Source organism: Arachis ipaensis, chromosome B9, assembly GCF_059453495.1.
Source record: "Arachis ipaensis isolate K30076 ecotype BB chromosome B9, ASM5945349v1, whole genome shotgun sequence".
Classification (NCBI taxonomy): Eukaryota; Viridiplantae; Streptophyta; class Magnoliopsida; order Fabales; family Fabaceae; genus Arachis; species Arachis ipaensis.
Window position 1 is genome coordinate 25,707,902 of NC_142444.1, and position 20,536 is coordinate 25,728,437.

Sequence of the window (20,536 nt, forward strand, 5' to 3'; positions counted from 1 at the left end):
ATCTGCTTTGTGTTTAATGGTAAAAACTCATTTGCACCCGACTAGTTTTCTTCTAATCGGTAGGATACACTTCTCCCAAGTTCCATTCTTCTCTAGAGCTTGCATTTTGGTATTCATGGCTTTTTGCCATTCAGTTTTCTCATTGGCTTCTCGGATAGTTCTTAAAATGTCTTCTGTCAAGAGTGTGGTGGAAAAAGCCTGTGCAACATTTGCTATTCCTTCTCTAACCACCCTTATCGGGTATCTTGAGTTACGGAGAACATGTTCTGGTGAGTACCAATCAGGAGGCATTTCTCTGTTTCTTCTTGGAGAAAGAATAAAGGTATTGGGCTCTGGTTCTTCATGTTCCAGTGCTATACTATTATTGTTAGTGGCCTTATTAAAAACAAAGAGTAAATTACCAGATTGGCAATTACTTACCTCTTGTCTAACATTCTCAAAAGGACTTTCACTGGTTGTATGTACTGAGTTGTTTCCTACGTTGAGTGAAGTATGTTTGATGGCTCCATCTACTTACTTTGTATGAACAGTTTCTGGGCAACAAAGGTTATTTAACTAACTTGGTGGTTCATTATTGTTCTCCCCTAAATGCCATGTTAGCGATTGACGTAAAATTCGGATTCTAAAAAATCACAATCCATGGTCACATGAACACGATGAGTGATTGGATTGTAGCACCTATACCTTTTTTGGTGTTTATCATACCCAACAAAAACACATTTTTCTGCACAAGGATCAAGTTTGGTGCTATTGACTTTGAGGGTATGGACAAAGACGGAACATCCAAATACTCGAGGTGGTAAGGTTAGAATAGGCAGGTTTACAATCTGAGTAGCCAAGACTTGTAAGGGTGTTTTGTGGTGGAGAACTTGGGTAGGTAGGCGATTCAGTAAGTAGGCAAAGGTTGCTATAGCTTCAGGCCAAAAAATTTTTAGAACTTGTGCATCAAAAAATATGGCTCGAGTCATCTCAAGTAACTTACGATTTCGCCACTCAACCACACCATTTTGTTGGGGTGTATTTGGGCAGGAAGTTTGATGGATAAGATCATTTTGTATAAAAAAGTCGTGCATTGATTGGTTTATAAATTCTCCACCATTATCTGAGCGAAGTACTTGGATTTTTTTGTTGAATTGAGTTTGAATCATTTGGTAGAAAACAAAGAATTTATCATGTACTTCATATTTGTATTTTAAAAAATATACCCAAGTCATGCGAGAGAAATTGTCCACAAATAACACAAAATATTAAAAATTATTATGAAAAATAGGGGCTGGACCCAACACACCAGAGTGTATTAGAGAAAAAAATGGAATTGACTCTAGTGTTGGTGGGAGGAAAAGAAACTATGTGATTTTACAAGTTTCGCATTTGAGGGGTTTAGTGCTACTTGTAAAAAGGCTAGGAAATAAAAATTTGAGGTACCTAAATGAAGGATGTCCGAGACGCCTGTGCCATAACCAAAGTTGTCTAGTAACCGTTTCGTGAGCAAGCATGGCATGATCCTGGTGTGCTACTTCATTAACGTAGTAAAGGCCTTCTCACTCAGTACTACGCACAATGATCTCCTTCGTAAAAATGTCCTGTAAAAGACAAAAGGTAGAGTATATGAGTACCACACAATTTAGTTCCTTTATTACTTGACTAACAGACAATAATTTTTTATGATAGTGTAAGGACATAGAGGTAATTTTTTAATTTTAATTTTTTTGAAAAAGTAATGGAGCCTCCTCCTTTAACATCAATTAATTCTCCACTAGCTCTTTCAACATGAACTTTTGAGAGTATAGTCAAGCTATTGAAATCATGGAGGTCATGAGTCATAGTATCGGTAGCCTCACAATAAAAAATCTATTCATTTATTTTTTTAATTAGATTATGATTTTTTGTCTCCCTTTCTTCCTCCTTACCTTCTGGCACAGTTTCAACCCTTACTACCGCTGCTGCCTTGCCATTGTGACTTGCTTCCTCTCTTCTGGCCTCGTTGCCGTTGCTGTTGATGACCTCTGGGATGCTCACAGCGGTTCCCTTGCTTTGATTTTTTGATAACTTGGGATTGTTTTTCCACCAATCTGGATAACCCACAATCCTAAGGCAATTTTCTTTGGTGTGTTTTTTCATTCTACAGTGTGTGCAGGAGAGATGACTTTTATCCTCCTTGTCCCGTGGTGACGAACGCTTGAAGCGACTACATCCCGGTTTACTCTATTTTTTGCAGCTAGTCCGATCCCAATTTCTCCTTGTGATGCATCGCCTATACCGTTGATGGTAGGATTCAAGATCTGAAGTCCGGCCGCCTCCCTACGGATAGTGGCATAGGCGGATTCGACTAAAGGAGATGTCTCTTGCTTCAATAAATTCCTTCTGATTGTTTTGAATTTTTCATCAATTCCAATAAAGAACTAATACAACCTTTGTTCTTGTTTAAATCGGTTGAAATTAGAATATCTTCAAGACATTTCGTGGAATTTGGTTGTTTTCTGTCAATGACCATCCATATGGCTTGCAATTTGTTCTAAAATTCCTCTAGGATATACTGTTCTTATTTCTGAGTGTTGGCTCGTCGATGTAGGTAGTAGATCTGCATTAGATTGGCACCGCTTCCATAAGTGATTGTCAGACCGTCCCATAGTGCCTTTGAAGTTGAAAATTGAAACACGTTGTTCATTAGGTTTGCTTCGATGTTTTGGATAATCCAGGTTAAAACTGTTTGATCTGCTTGTTCCCATTGATCATATGCTACCATGCTGGTTCTGTCTCTGCCAGTGCCAAAGGTACCCCTGTTAGGTGAGCCTTCTTTCTTCTTTCATTAATTGTTTTTTTCATCAGAGTTGTCCATAATGGATAATTATTTCTATTTAATTTGAAACCAATTGACAAATTGTCAGAATTGGTTTGTAGTGATTACATTCCAAGACTATTGCGTAGCATATTTGTAATTTGTAATATCAATTCGTCAGAAATAGTTGATTTTGGATTGGTAGTGCTGCCGGTTTCTTCAGATACGGATATGTTGGATTTTGGTAATATTGTTGGGACAGTGATGATATTTCTGAGTTCCCAAAACCTAACTCTGCTCGGATACGCTGGTACAAAGGGTTTAGAAAAAAAAAAGAAAAATAATTTAAAAAAGTATCATATTCATTTCTTCACTTGATTACAAGATTCTTACCAATATATAGACTAAGAATACGTTAATAAGTACGCTAATTATAGAATAATATTCTAATAAATTACATTAATTTTTTTCTGAGTCTCTTTAATATTTTCCTAATTTTGTCCCTAATTATGATATTTTAATATAAATCTCTTAAAGAGTTTGTGCAATTAAGTTTATAAAGTTCTTCACCATTGTGCCTTGTCTCTTTCATTTTGTTCCCCTGCCAGATCAGACAAAGGAGTTCAGGATAGAGAGAATGTATAGCCATACACACTAAGAAACAAGTTAGTTCTAAAAGTTAAGTTCCTCAGTACTTCATCATATGGACATAAAAGAAGGAACAACAAATTTTTTTTAATCAAAGGAGTAATATAATTTTTAAAATAACTCTCAATAAAGGATATGACCAGCTGTGACATACACTGAGACCACCAGATCATTAAATCTATCTACCGATTTGAAGAACCTACATCAATAATGTTAAGAAATAAGCTGCTGAGTAAAAGAATATTACAAATAAAAGCAGTACACACAAAAAAGAATAATCATAAGATCAAATTTGCCTATTTAAAATTAGATTCTGTATCAACTTGTAACTCACCTAACGCTAGTAGTCCTGAATAATATCGAAAACAGCATGCAGGATAAACTGATGCAGCTGAGCAGCATCCTCTTTCTATCACAGAGTAGCATAGAAAGGTGTGAATACAAAATTATTATAAAGGACCTAACAAAATTTATTTAAGAATAAGAACCCAAAAAAAACTATTAGATGATAATAATATCTTTTAATGGAATCATCATCTCTTTTTATTTTAATTGTGTTTTCCTTTCATTTTATGTCCAGCGCCAAGTGCCAATTATCCGATTTTCTAAAGAATAATATTAAGTAGTCAAAACATTATAAACAATAAATAAAAATATATGATTAATAATATTTGTATTTATAAGAGAGTGTGAATTATTTTTTAAATTTAATTGATATAATTAATTTTTTTATAATTATTTTCTCTTATTTAATTACATTAAAAATCAACTCTAAATTTAATGTAAATTAAATCTCAAAAAATATTTTTTCATTATTATTACATTCATAATTCTATAATTTTTTTTGAATAAATTTTTTTAATTTTGATATTTTTAATCCTAAAAAAATTTCAAATCACCTCAATACATTTTATAAAAAAATAAAAACATATTATATTTGATTAGTCTCTATTTATTAAAAACATCCAAAGTATTAGTTTTTAACCTACAAGATAAAATAATAAATAATAAATTAACACTAATTCATTAATTATAGATATTATGTGTTTAAAATTAGGGATAAGTATTGTTTTTCTCCCTAACGTTTAGGGTCGGAGTCAAATTCGTCCCTAATATTATTTTAGATTTAAAATCGTCTCCAACATTTTAAAACGGTATTAAAGTCGTCTTTTTTAATAATTTTTTTAAATGACAAAAATGCCCCTTTTCCACTCGTTCACTCCTCCTCCTCCTCTTATTCTTCTCCTTCTTCTATTAGCAAAATTCAAACTACAAATCCTTCTTCTTCTATTAACAAAATTTAAAATTACAAATCTTTAAATACAATTAACAAAACTCAAGATTGTGATGAACAAAAACAAGAACAAAAATTAGGAAATTAGAAATTCTGATAAACAACATCAAATTCTCAAATCCAACAACAACAGATTCAGATTTAAAAACAAAAACAAAAAAATGAAAAAAATAACAGCATCCAGAAGCAATCCAGAAACAACAACAGAACAAAAATAAGCTTCAAATCTAACAACAACAACAACAACAACAACAATAACAACCACAACAACAATAACATATTCAGATTTTAAAAATAATAAAAACAGAAAATGAAAAAAGCAACAGCAATCTAGAAACAAGAACATAACAAAAACAAGAACAAAGATTAGAGAAGGTGGTTGCAGTAGCAGCAGCGACGTAGGGAGGGGAGCAACTCGGCGATGACCTCCTCCAGCCTCGACAAAAACTACTGCAGAGTTTGTGATGAATTTGAAAATTAGGGATTATGATGAAATAGAACAGAAATTAGGAACTTGAATCTTAACTTACCTATAATGGTAGTGACGGTAGAGCTGCATGGTGGTGGTGGCAGTGAATCTGGATAGCGGAGAGTAGGGAGGGAAGGGGAAGGGAGGCGCGGCAGTGATGTTAGAAATGCGAGGAACACGACGACTACCACCACCACCTCTCCGACGACGACGAGGAACAAGAGGCGAGGGCGAGGGCTAGGTGCGGTGAGGCAAGGTGAGGCGAGGTCGAGGGGGAGGGCGTCGGCGTCGGCGTCCGCGACCACGACGGCGACGGCGAGACTTTCTTCTCTCCTTCTCTCTCTCTGAGTCTCTGCTCTGAGTTTCTGCTTCTCTCTTCTCTGGATGTGAGTGAGAAGAAGTGAAGAACGAAGAAGAGCTTGCTTCTCTCTCTCTCTCTTGTGATATACCCAAGGGTAAAATCGTCCAAAAAAACGATTTTAATACCGAATAAAACGTTGGGGATGATTTTAAATCCAAAATAACATTGGGGACAAATTTGATTCCGACCCTAAACGTTAGGAACCAAAACAATACTTATCCCTTAAAATTATAGATGTTATACATATAAAATTATGGATGTAAAATTAAAAATTTTTAACAACTACTACTATACAACTCATATTTTACATATAAACTATTAGAAAGTAAAGTAGAAAATAAAATATAAACAAAAAATTAAAAAATAAATTATTAAAAATAATTATCAACTCATTATATTAAAATAAATAAAAAAATATACATATGAATATTAAATAAAAAATATTAAAATAATTAAAATTATGACAACTAGTGTACATATTAGATAATAATTTGAAAAATACAATAAGACACATAGTTTAAAATTTGGTAATATTAATTGTAAAAATTTATTAATTATGAACATCATATGTATAAAATTATGAATATTATGAGTATAAAATTATGGATGTTATTAATATAAAATTATGGATGTTATGTGTATAAACGTATGGATATTATGAGTAAATTTGTCAATTGAATAAATTAATTTAAGTATTTCATATTTTTTAAATCCAATTATGATAAAATTTGAAAATATTTGTGTTAAAAAATCAGAATAAATTATTATTCCACTTTGAAAACATAAAACAAATATTATGTAAGTGAGATAATAAATTAGTGATTATAAAAAAATTAATTAAAATTAATGACAATTAAAATTTAGATTATTCTAACGGTCCAATCTCTACAATATTAAGTAGGTGCAGTGAAACAATAAAGAAAAAATAAATTAGTGGTTACAAAGAAAAATCAATTAACTTTATTTAAAGTATGTTATTATGATTAATTTTTAATGCAATAATATATATATATATATATATATATATATAGGGACAGATTCAGAAATGATATTATGGGGGCTAATAACACATATAATATTAAAATTTATGTAAAAAAATTATATAATATAAGATGTATTATAAAAATATACGGATAGAGAATATATTTTAAAGTAAAAAAAATATGTGTATATTTTTTACTAACGAAGTGATCGATTCTTCGTATCATAAAATTCACTGATAATAGAATTTGTGTCAAAATTTTCAATAATTTTCTTTTCAATATAATTAAAAGACAATTAGCAAGAAATTCATCTTTTATTTTGTTTCTAAGTTATTTTTCACAATATTCATAGTTGAAAAAGATCTCTTAATTGTAGCAGTTGAAACAGAGAGAATTAATACCAAACGAATAAAAAAAAGGCCACAAAAAGAAAAAGAATTCACTTTATGAGATTTAAAAATTTTTATTTAATTAAAAAATATTAGTAATAATATCTATTTCATATTTTTTTAATATTGTTACTTATTTTTTAGATACTAAAAATTATTAATATTTAAATTAGACTGAACTTTTATTTATATTAGACTAAATACTAAATATTTTTTTAAAAAAAATTAAATTATACATAATAACTTATTACTTTTAAAAAAAGTTGGGGGGCTGAGGCCACCACTCGTCCCCCTTATGTCCGTCCCTATATATATATATATATATATATATATATATATATATATATATATATATATATATATATATATATATATATATTAAATTATAAAATATCTCATTAATATATGATATGTTATATCCTAATAGTTAGGAATATAATGTGATAAGTAGGGCTGGAAGTGAGCCGAGCTGAGCCGAGCTAGACCAAGCTCAAGCTCGGCTCACCAAAATTGAGCTTGGCTCACGGCTCGACTCATTAACAATCGAGCCTATTTCTTAAGCTCAAGCTCGGCTCACCAAAAGCTCACGAGCTGGCTCAAGCTCACGAGCTGGCTCAAATAATAGAAACATAAATACATAATCTATAATTTTATATCAATAAATTATAACTTATATATTTTAAAAAATATTTGAAAAGAACAATTTTATATATTGTTTATCTATCAATAAATATAAATTTTTTATTTATGTCCTACATCAAAATTATATGTAATAGATAAATATAAAATTTTAAATAATTAATATCATTAATATATATAATTATATATTACTATTTCATATGTATATATATAATATTAAAAGTATAGACTAGATGCATATAGGATATGTGTATATATATATATATATATATATATATATATATATATATATATATATAATCGAGCCAGCTCACGAGCTAATGAGCTGAGCTTATCCAAGCTCAAGCTCGGCTCATTTAATTTATGAGCTCAATTCCAGGCTCAAGCTTGGCTCACCAGCTCACGAGCTTAGCTTATCGAGCTATTAACGAGCCGAGCTCGAGCTGGCTCATGAGCTGGCTTGACTCACTTCCAGCCCTAGTGATAAGTTAAGTGATAAGAGAGTGACATAAAAAATTAAAATATAAATAAGTTATATAAGTAAAATCAAATTAAATTTTTTTTTTACTAACTATAAATTATTTTAGTTCCCAAACTTTTTTCTTCCCTAAAACCTATCTTAATTAGTTCCTTGGGTATCAAAGAGTTGTAACAAGGAGATTCTACAATCTCATCAATTGGGGAAAGCTTATATACATAGTCCCATGATCATCTTTTCTCGTTCAATTTTGCGTAAAGTTTATTATTTTTATGTTTTACACCCCTTAATTTTATTTTTTGTCCTCTTATCTAGTTATGTTTTTTATGTCGAGTCCTTCCAAAATCCAAACATAAATTCTAACTTTACCCCTGGTGCCATCCGATAATCAGAGAACCTTACTATTGGACATAAACCCTAACTCCACTACACTCCACCGCCTCAAACTTGCAATTGAAGATAATTATGACATCTCCGTTTTTTAGTAGCGTTTGTTTATCTCCAACAACCTTCAATTGAGCGGGAATTACGATTCTGCACTCATTTTCAACTTCGGCGTCAAACGTTACTCAACCTTAACCTTTGACGTTCACAATCAGAAAATTGTTTATTATATATAAATTTATAGATAAATTTGGTCTCTTTTATCAATGTATTTTGTCCTTCTATAGAAATTTTATCAGAAATTATTTACTGACAGATTTATTCTATCGATAATTTACTGACAGATTTTTTTCATTATCGACATAATTTTTTTTCGGTAATGGTCCCCAATTTTACTAAAAATTGTCAGAATTTTCGACAATTTTTTTACGATAATTTATCAACATATTTTTTTTGTCACGGACAGAATTTTTCTTGGTAATCATCACTTTAATTTCGTTTAAATCGTCACATTCAGCACACTTCCTTCGACAGTTCCTAAGCCACGATTTGACTTTTTCAATTCGAAGTCGCCACCAACTATGATAGATAGTGCTACTGTAAATTTGAGAATGATGGTTTCAGTGGCTAAGAGAATGGGAGATTGAATCTTAGCCCCCTTTTTCTTGCTAACACTTGCTGGATTTAGAGGAGACTTTTCTGTTTTTTTAGCTCGTCCCTAGCCACGAGACTTTTTCGTTTTGTCTCGTCACTTGGCACGAGACATTTTTGGTTTTTGCTCCTGTGTAGTAGAAAACAGAAATGGAGTAGGAGAGAAGAGAGATTACACCCAGATATATCCTGGTTCAGCTGCTAAGTGCAGTGCAGCCTACATCCAGTCTCCATCACAAACATGATGGAATTTCACTATAATCTTTCCAGATTACAAACTGTAAAGTGCTAACCCAACTTACAAGGGGATTCCCACAGAATCATGAAACACAACATAGATGAGCAAAGGAACTCTAAGACATCTATGGCTTTTTCTTTTAATTCTGCACTCTCTGCCTTTTTCCGCTCTATGGCTTTTTCATATAAACCTCACTGTTTGCCTTTTTCCATGAGACTCAAGACATGGCAAAATTAAACAGAAAAATACTAAACAGAATACATTGAAGGAGAAGAAAATCTGTAAGCTTAGGTAGCTCTGAGAATCCTGTGCCTTGCACTCTCACTGCTTACTTCTAACTCCTTGCTCCAACCAGTGGCTGTTCCCCCTTTTTATAGAAGAGAGAAGCCTTCACACTTGAAGCCAAAAATCCAAGCCAATTTTTTCTTCCTTCAAGAAACCGGTTCGGCCACACAGAGAGAGAAGAGATAACCATGCAAAACCCAACATGCAAATACCTCTAGTTCTTTCTTGATCATCACCCTTCATCAATCCGAGCTCTCCATCCTTGGCTTGCTCTCCAAGATGGATTTCTGGCCCTTGATGCTTCATGATGATAATGACTTCATCTGCTTTAATCTCTACCTCAACCATCACTTCGCCACTCTAGCTACTTCCTGTGGTGGTTGAGTAGAATCAAAGACAAGCCATGCTTCAAGAATCTCCCTGACTGGCCGTGATCTTCTTCTTCCTTTTTGAGCATGGAGAAGCCAAGATTACCTCACCAAATCTATCCAAAATTGGTGACAATCTCAGCCACAGCTCATTTTTATTTTAGTATGTTTTCTTGCCATCATTGTGATGGTCTTTAGGCTTGCTTTCTCTTCCTTTCGGTAGCTCATTTTTGCTTCCATGGCTACCAATGTTTCCTGTGTAATAACCGAAGAGAGAAAGAGATGAGAGAGAAGAAAGAATCTGAAGAAAAAGCAATTCATAGTGGTTAAACTAATTAATTGAAAATAGCTTGCTTTTGCTTCCCTTAGTTGGCGTGTAGCAATGATGCCTTTAGTCAAATCAATATTCTCTCACTTGCTTATATTCCCAATGCTTAAGTTAGCTTTGAAATCCTTCCAAGAGGTGTAATGGAATTCGTTGGAAGCATTGAGGCTTTTTCTTTGCTTCATGGATTCGGACAAAGCATGAGGAAATCTCATCTTCAAATAGAATTGGGCTTGGTTGCTATAATTATTAAATTTCTGGCCCAATTGCAACATTTGCTTTCCTGATGAGTTTTGGAACGGATCAAGCATAGGAAAACATTCATCAAAATTAAATATGGGCTTGGTTGCAATAACATTTAGCTTGGCCCATTAATACAACAATTCAGCCACATAATAGGAAACATGTAGCAAGGCTGATTGTTGGTTTTAATTTGGGCTAGCAACATTTTTATTTTCCGGCCCAATTAAAAACCTGCATCACAAAATTATTAATTAACATATGTTATGTGAAAGTCAAATTAATAATTTTGTAATTTAAATATTTTAATAATGTTTGTTCATCATCAAAATTAAATTAGAGTTTTCCAAACTCATCAATCTCCCCTTGATGACAAACATTATTAAAATTGAAATGGAAAGAAATTTGAAAAAATTGAGTATGAGTACTCCCTTTGAAGATTGAATTTCTCCCCATTTCTAAATGTCACATGGCTCCCCCTTAATATATACCATTGTTACCAAGGGAAGCACTAACCTGTAACATTTTAATCAAACTTCAAGAACAATGTTATTTAGCATGTTATATGATGCTAAATGCTTGATTTATGAGCAGTTTTAATTAATAATCAAAACTCATTTGATATCATAAACTGATTTACTGCTCAAACAATACCACAAAACAAAGTGGTTCAAAAATTTCAAATATTTTCCAGTCAAGATATCAGAGCTATATTATTCAAGTAAGGAAAATATTTTTGAATCACATATGATCACATCAAAACATGGCAGCTGTTAGATATCACAATTTAAAGGAACTGCCAAATATAAGTTTTCAAACCAACAAGTTTACCAAGATGAATAAGACTATTCCTATTTCAATACAAGCATGTTCATCAAGATCAACAATCAGGCATTCATATGATCAATACAAACATATTGTCAAACATCATCATAAACCAAATGCCAAGTGCATTTCCAACAGCAGTAACCATAGTGAAACAAATGCAATAACATGCGTTCTTTAAACAAAGGAGATCATGAATTTTCAATTTGAAAATTTCATCCCCTGTTTCATCAAATCCTCCCCTGTTTCATTAGTTTCAATTTCAATTTTGGAAACTAATTTTCCTCCCCCTTTTGGCATCAAGGGGCACCTGCACAAAATATGAACAACATAACAAAGTATCCATAATAAAGTAACAGGAGTGTATCAAAGTATCATAGAGCAGTGAGTATCAAGTCATGTTCCTACAAAAAACAGATTGAGCCTAATGGAGCCAATATCAAGTAAAAGTAAAGAAACAGTCATTAATCATCAGAAAGATTAAACTCTGAACTGGAATCATCTTCGTAATCCCCTGTCCCCATGTCATCATCAAAGTTTTTAATCATGAAACCAACTCTTTCGTGACATTTCTTCCAAGCCCTTTCCTGTTCATATTCCAATTTCCGGGCAGCCTTGTGAGATTTACGCATTAGCTTGGCCATGTTGCGAAACTCTTTGAGAACTTCCCGGATTGATTGAGTGACATCTGAGGGTTCAGGATGGCTCTCCAGATCGCTGAGAGATGGTTCAGAGGGAACAGACCGCTTGCCTTTCTTGCCCGAAACTCCTCCTCCTTTAATCATGAAAATCTTGTTCTCAACAGATTCATTAGACAAATCAACCTTAAAGTACTCAAATATACATGTGAGAAACATGCCATATGGAAGATTAGCCTTTTTAGTACTCTTTACTGCTTCCCACATATGACGTATCATAATATAAGCAAATGAAATTGGGGTAGAAGTAATGAGAGCAAATAGGATAATAGAATCAGAAACTGTTACTCTATAGTGAGAACCACTTTGAGGAGTGAGGATATGAGTGATGATACGGTGCAATAGAGAGTTCTCCAGGTCGAGTGCTTTGTGAGTTGGGATTAATCCATCTAGTCCAGAAAGGTTTGCACAGATGTGTTGCAAGACAGCTTGTTGTGTGACTCCTACTTGATCATCCCATTTATCAATCATGTAAACTTTTGGTCCTTCATCTTCATACCCAAGAGCAGCACCTATAGTTTGAGGATTGAGAGTGATGTAAACACGCTTGACGTAAGAATGGGTTGAGCCATCAATCAAACGCATGTTTGCATAGAATTCCCGGACCAGCCCCGGGTAAACCAGTTTCTGAATATGAACCAGAGGGGTCCATTTCAGAGCATCAAACAGAGAGGAAAAGTTGATTCCTTTGGTGGCCAGATTTTCAAGATTCACCAAGTAAGAGGGGTAGAGATGTCGTTTCAGCAAGACCTCTTTGTGAAATTCATAGAACGCACATGAGTAGAACCTAGAGGGATCAAAATGGGAATGAGGTTTGTGAAACTTGTTCTTGAATTCGAGTGACTCCAAATTCGCAGGTTCCTTTGTATCATTCAACACAAAGCTTTTCTGCCTCTTTTGAGAGCTTCTTGCATGTGGGGTGGATCTTTTTGGTGATGATTGAGGGAGCGAGGTATGTGACTCGTCTTCTTCCTCTTCAACACTTGGTTCCTTGGCCTTTCCAGATTTGCCTCTCCCTAACGTTTTCTTGGCAACAACCTTACGGCGCATGGTTTCGGTCCTTTTGGAAGGAGGGGAATGAGTAGAAGATGATGTAGAATGGAGATGGATATGTGTATGGGTTGGAGGTGATGAAAAAGGTGGGTTTTTTGGAATGGGGGTTCGGCTACTTCTCCTAAGTGCAGTTTTCTTTTTCATGGTAGGAGAAATGGAGAGGTTGAATATGAAGAGGTGAGTGCCGAAAGAGAGTGAAGGTGGAAGGAGGTTAGTGGTGCAATAAATGAGGATTGGAGAGAGATGATGGGGAAGTTATTGACCATAATGGCGCGGTTATTAACCAAATGGAAGTTTCAAAAAGTGATAAAAAGGGAGTTTTCCTTGAATCAAGGGATTAGTTGGAAAGAAAAGATATGATTTGACAACATGCTTCTTCCAACAAGATTTGAAAAGACAATCCAAGGGATTTTGTGATTTTATTTTTCAAAGAAAGAATAACTAACTAAACTGCCATGGTGGGGTCAGGAATTATTGGGTGGGCCCCATGAAAATTTAAATCTGCGTTGCCTCCCCCTTGATCATAGCTCCTCCATCAAGCCTGCATTTTTATCTCGTCCAAACCTACGAGACAAAACTAAACAGAGTTAAAAATTCACAAATTTTCAATGAAACTTAAATCAAACATTCCCAAACTCTTTCTCAAGGTACAGAATCTGTCTTCACAGAGTGGTTTTGTAAAAATATCAGCAATTTGGTCTTCAGATTTTACAAATTGAATATCAATAGTTTCCTTTTGCACATGTTCTCTAATGAAATGATATTTAATTTCAATGTGCTTTGTTCTTGAGTGCAGAACAAGATTTTTTGAGATGTTTATAGCACTCATATTATCACAAAATAAGGGTATACTATTGATTTTTAATTTGTAATCTTCTAATTGTGTTTTTAACCAAATTAATTGAGTGCAACATGCAGATGCGGAAATATATTCTGCTTCAGCTGTGGATAAAGCCACTGTGGCTTGCTTTTTGCTTGATCACATATTGAGTGAGCTTCCAAGGAAGCAACACATGCCGGATGTGCTTCGTCTATCCACTCTATCTCCCGCAAAATCTGCATCACAAAAACCTACTGCACAAAAGTCATCAGATTTAGGATACCATAATCCATAATCACAAGTTCCCTTAATATATCTAATGATGCGCTTAACAGCCGTGAGATGGGATTCTTTTGGGTGAGATTGGAACCTTGAACATACACCCACACTTTGGACAATGTCCGGTCTAGAGGAGGTAAGGTACATGAGTGAACCTATCATTCTCCTATACCTTGTTTCATCCACATCTTGACCATCATCATCCTTTTCAAGTTTTGTGTTGGGATGCATTGGTGTACCCATTGCTTTGGAATTTTCTAGGCCAAACTTTTTAATAAGTTCTTTTGCATACTTTCCTTAGTAAATAAAAGTACCACTAGGAGTTTGTTTAATTTGGAGGCCAAGAAAGAAAGTAAGCTCTTCCATTAAATTCATTTCAAACTCACTAGTCATGAGTTTTCCAAACTCTTCACATAAGGAAATGTTGGCCGATCCAAATACAATATCATCAACATAAACTTGAACAAGAAGTATGTCATCATTAGATGCTTTAATAAATAAAGTAGTGTCGGTGGTACCCCTTTGAAATTGATTTTCCAACAATAAGGCACTAAGCCTTTCATACCAAGCTCTTGGAGCTTGTCTAAGACCATAAAGAGCCTTAGTTAACTTGAAAACATGATTTGGAAACTCTTTTTGTTCAAAACCGGGGGGTTGTGCCACATACACTTCTCTATCAATAAAGCCATTAAGGAAAGCACACTTAACATCCATTTGAAACATTTTGAAACCTTTGTGGGCGACATAGGCAAGAAGCAATCTAATTGCTTCCATTCTAGCTACCGGAGCAAAAGATTCATCAAAATCTATACCCTCTTCTTGATCATAACCTTGGGCCACTAATCTAGCCTTGTTACGAACAACTTGTCCATCCTCACCAAGTTTACTTTTAAATACCCACTTAGTACCGGTAACTTTCTTACCATCCGGATGAGGTACTAGTGTCCAAACCTCATTCTTGTCAAATTAAGCAAGCTCCTCTTGCATTGCTTTAACCCATGATGGATCCTCAAGAGCTTGTTTGACATTGTTGGGCTCTATTTGTGACAAGAGAGCAAGATTGCTAGGTTCGGCTTGCCTTTTGGTGGATGATCTTGTTGTTACACCATGAGAGGGATCACCAATGATGAAGTCATGAGGATATCCCCTCATAGACTTCCATTCTCTAGGCTTTCGGACAGGTGTAGAGCTTTGATGATCTTCTGGTGGTCTCACTGTTTCAGTTGCTCGTGCCTGCTCAGGAGCCAAAATGGAAATGTCTCCTCCAATCTGACGAGACAAAACCGGGTTGACAGATTCTTCACTTTGCACAGATTTAGGATTTTCTTTATTTGTTCCAGCCTCTTCACAATCTGAATCAATATCCTTCACAATACTGGGAATTAAGTTAGAATCACAAAAAGTAACATGTATGGATTCCTCTATGGTTCTATGCTCTTTAAGATAAACTCTATAGGCCTTACTTGTGGTGGAATATCCAACAAACATTCCTTCATAGGATTTTGGATCAAACTTTCCAAGATTTTCTTTATTAAAACATTTGCATCCAAAAATATGAAAGTACTTAAGATTTGGAGGGGTTCCTTTCCATAGCTCATAAGGGATTTTCTTTAACCATTTTCTAATGATTGTTCTATTCAAAATATAACATGCTGTGTTCACAGCTTCAGCCCACAAAAATTTAGGAATCTCATTCTCACATAGCATAGCCCTAGTCATCTCTTGAAGACTTCTATTTCTTCTTTCAACCACCCCATTTTGTTGGGGGTTCTAGGACATGAAAAATTATGAGAAATTCCTAAGTCATCACAGAATTTTTCAAAATCTTGATTTTCAAATTCCCTTCCATGATCACTTCTCAAATGGGCAATTTTCAAATCCTTTTCATTTTGAATTTTCTTGCAAAGAGTGGAAAAGGCTTGAAAAGCATCATTCTTTTGAGCAAGGAAAAGTACCCAACCAAATCAAGAGTAATCATCTACCACCACAAGACCATAGTGTTTACCTCCTAAACTTTGAGTTCTAGTAGGACCAAAAAGATCAATATGTAACATCTCCAATGGCCTTTTGGTTGAGATTCCATCTTTTGATTTAAAAGAGAATTTTACTTGTTTGCCCAATTGGCAAGCATCACAAGTAAGATCCTTATCAAACTTGATGTTTGGAATTCCTCTAACCAAATTCTTTTTGACTAGCTTAGAAATTTGGTACATGCTAGCATGACCCAACTTTCTATGCCAAAGCCATTTTTCAGATTCAAGAGATGTAAAGCATGTTATATTTTGTTCCTTTAAATCCCCAAGAGTTAATCCATACACATTGTTACACCTTTTAGCTTCAAATAAAATATCCCCAGTTTTCTCACAAACAACCAAACAAACAAACTTCTTAAAAACAACTTCAAAACCCAAATCACACAATTGACTAACACTAAGCAAATTATGTTTCAAACCATGTACAAGGAGAACATCATTTATACAAGAAGAAAAATTTTTACCAACTTTCCCAACAACCACTATTTTTCCTTTTGCATCATCACCAAAAGTGACAAGACCTCCATCATATTCATCAAGTTTTATGAAGAAGGTTGTCTTCCCGGTCATATGCCTAGAACATCCGCTGTCCATATACCACATATTTTCTTTCCGTTTGGATGCTAGGCACACCTACAAAACAAGCTTAAGTGACCTTAGGTATCCAAATTTTCTTGGATCCTTTCACGTTAAACCATCTCCTATGTCCTAAGCCATTGTAATCAAAAACAACTTTACAAACTTTATCACCAATCATTCTTTCACCAAAGAAACATTGAATAGGAAAGTGTCCATTTCGTTTGCATAGCCTACAAAATCTTGGAGTTGCTGTTTTGTTAAAGTAGGTGGGGTCTTGATACCTTGTATCATTTGAAGATGAGGCAATGTTTTTAAAATGAGATTTTTCATATTTATAAAACCCCAACCCAGCCTTGTCATAAAGAGGTTTTTGACTAGCCAAAATTTGATTCAAATTTTCAGAACTTTGGGTGAATTTCGCTAAGTCTTCCTTAAGCCTTTTAACCTCTTTAAGAAACTCTTCATTTTGCTTAAAATAATCTACATATGCAAGAACAGAATGATTACTTTCACAACTCTTAATTTGGGCTCTTAACTGCTTATTTTCCTCAACAAGGTCACAAGCAGTTTCGGCCTCTCTTACTTTCTCTTTAAGAAAACTATTTTCAGCTTTAAGAATGGTGATTTGTTGTTCAAGCTCTTGATTTTCCAGCAGAAAATATCTTATTTTTTCAGAAAGGTGGTCTATCATAAGATGAAGATCTTCAGTGTTAGGGTTATGAAAGACTACCTGATCTATGTGATCTGCCATGAGATATGGTTGTGACTTGGTCTCGGTTTCTTCATCATCATCATCTGAGTCATTCTCCAAGTCTTCCCATGAGGCCATTAGTCCCTTCTTCTTTACTCTTTTCGGCTTTTCCTCCTTCTTTAACTTGGGACAATCAGATTTGAAGTGCCCCATTTCCTTGCAATTGTAACAGGTTACTTTGCTAAGTCTTTCTTCATCTTCCTTGAGCTGCTGCCTTTGCCTTTGAGCTTCACCATTTTCCTAAATTTTTTTGCAAACAACACAAACTCATTTTCAGAAGAGTTATCACTGGATTCATCATCCAGAGGGTTAGTCACAGAAGAAAAAGCTATTCCTTTCTTTTTTGAATCTTTTTTTCAAATAGGTGTTTTCAAAAGCAAGAAGATTTCCTCTCAAATCATCAACTGTCATGGAATCTAAGCTACTGCTCTCAGAAATAATTAAAGCTTTTGTTTCCCACTCTTTTGTAAGACATCTCAACACTCTTCTCACTAGCACAGATTCTGAATGTGTAATTCCCAGAGCATCTAAGCCAACAATGATGGTGTTGAACCGTTCGAACAGTTCATCAATGGACTCTCCTTCCTTCATTGCAAACATTTCATATTCTCTGTTCAACATGTCTGTCCAAGTTTTCTTAACAATGGTGGTTCCTTCATGAGTGATTTGTAGCTTGTCCCAGATTTCCTTTGCCGTTGTGCATCGTAATACTCGTCGGTACTCCTCAAAGCTGATAGCACAGTTGAGCAGGTTTACTGACTTGGCAATTAACTCTATTTTCTTCATATCTTCTTCGGTCCATCTTGTTTCTGGTTTGAGAGAGACTACTCCTTCTGCACTTGTGGTAGTTGGAAATTGAGGCCCTTCCAGGATAATCTTCCAAAGTCTGTAATCCACTGCTTGTACAAATATCTTCATCCTCTCCTTCCAATAGGTATAATTTTTCCCATTGAAAAGAGGAGGTCTGTTGCTTGATTGACCTTCAGTCAGATTATAGGACACCACATTTATGCCACTGTTCTCTGCCATGAGGATCTTTACTCCAAGCTGCAAAGCTTGATCTCTTTGAGACCAAGCTCTGATACCAATTGATGGTTTCAGTGGCTAAGAGAAGGGGGGGTTGAATCTTAGTCCCTTTTTTCTTGCTAACACTTGCTGGATTTAGAGGAGACTTTTCTGTTTTTTTAGCTCGTCCCTAGCCATGAGACTTTTTCGTTTTGTCTCGTCACTTGGCACGAGATATTTTTTATTTTTGCTCATGTGTAGTAGAAAATAGAAATGGAGTAGGAGAGAAGAGAGATTACACCCAGATATATCCTGGTTCAGCTGCTAAGTGCAGTGCAGCCTACATCCAGTCTCCATCACAAACATGATGGAATTTCACTATAATCTTTCCAGATTACAAACTGTAAAGTGCTAACCCAACTTACAAGGGGATTCCCACAGAATCATGAAACACAACATAGATGAACAAAGAAACTCTAAGACATCTATGGCTTTTTCTTTTAATTTTGCACTCTCTACCTTTTTCCGCTCTATGGCTTTTTCATACAAACCTCACTGTTTGCCTTTTTCCATGAGACTCAAGACATGACAAAATTAAACAAAAAAAATACTAAACAGAATACATTGAAGGAGAAGAAAATCTGTAAGCTTAGGTAGCTCTGAGAATCCTGTGCCTTGCACTCTCACTGCTTACTTCTAACTCTTTGCTCCAACCAGTGGCTGTTCCCCCTTTTTATAGAAGAGAAAAGCCTCCACACTTGAAGCCAAAAACCAAGCCAACTTCTTCTTCCTTCAAGAAACCGGTTCGGCCACACAGAGAGAGAAAAGATAACCATGCAAAACCCAACATGCAAATACCTCTAGTTCTTTCTTGATCATCACCCTTCATCAATCCGAGCTCTCCACCCTTGGCTTGCTCTCCAAGATGGATTTCTGGCCCTTGATGCTTCATGATGATAATGACTTCATCTGCTTTAATCTCTGCCTCAACCATCACTTCGCCACTCTAGCTACTTCCTGTGGTGGTTGAGCAGAATCAAAGACAAGCCATGCTTCAAGAATCTCCCTGGCTGGCCGTGATCTTATTCTTCCTTTTTGAGCATGGAGAAGCCAAGATTACCTCACCAAATCTATCCAAAATTGGTGACAATCTCAGCCACAGCTCATTTTTATTTTAGTATGTTTTCTTGCCATCATTGTGATGGTCTTTAGGCTTGCTTTCTCTTCCTTTCGGTAGCTCATTTTTGCTTCCATGGCTACCAATATTTCCTGTGTAATAATCGAAGAGAGAAAGAGATGAGAGAGAAGAAAGAATCTGAAGAAAAAGCAATTCATAGTGGTTAAACTAATTAATTGAAAATAGCTTGTTTTTGCTTCCCTTAGTTGGCGTGTAGCAATGATGCCTTTAGTCAAATCAATCTTCTCTCATTTGCTTATATTCCCAATGCTTAAGTTAGCTTTGAAATCCTTCCAAGAGGTGTAATGGAATCCGTTGGAAGCATTGAGGCTTTTTCTTTGCTTCATGGATTCGGACAAAGCATGAGGAAATCTCATCTTCAAATGGAATTGGGCTTGGTTGCTATAATTATTAAATTTCTGGCCCAATTGCAACATTTGCTTTCCTGATGAGTTTTGGAACGGATCAAGCATAGGAAAACATTCATCAAAATTAAATATGGGCCTGGTTGCAATAACATTTAGCTTGGCCCATTAATACAACAATTCAGCCACATAATAGAAAACATGTAGCAAGGCTGATTGTTGGTTTTAATTTGGGCTAGCAACATTTTTATTTTCCGGTCCAATTAAAAACCTGCATCACAAAATTATTAATTAACATATGTTATGTGAAAGTCAAATTAATAATTTTGTAATTTAAATATTTTAATAATGTTTGTTCATCATCAAAATTAAATTAGAGTTTTCCAAACTCATCAGAGAACTTTGATTTTAAAAAGGTAA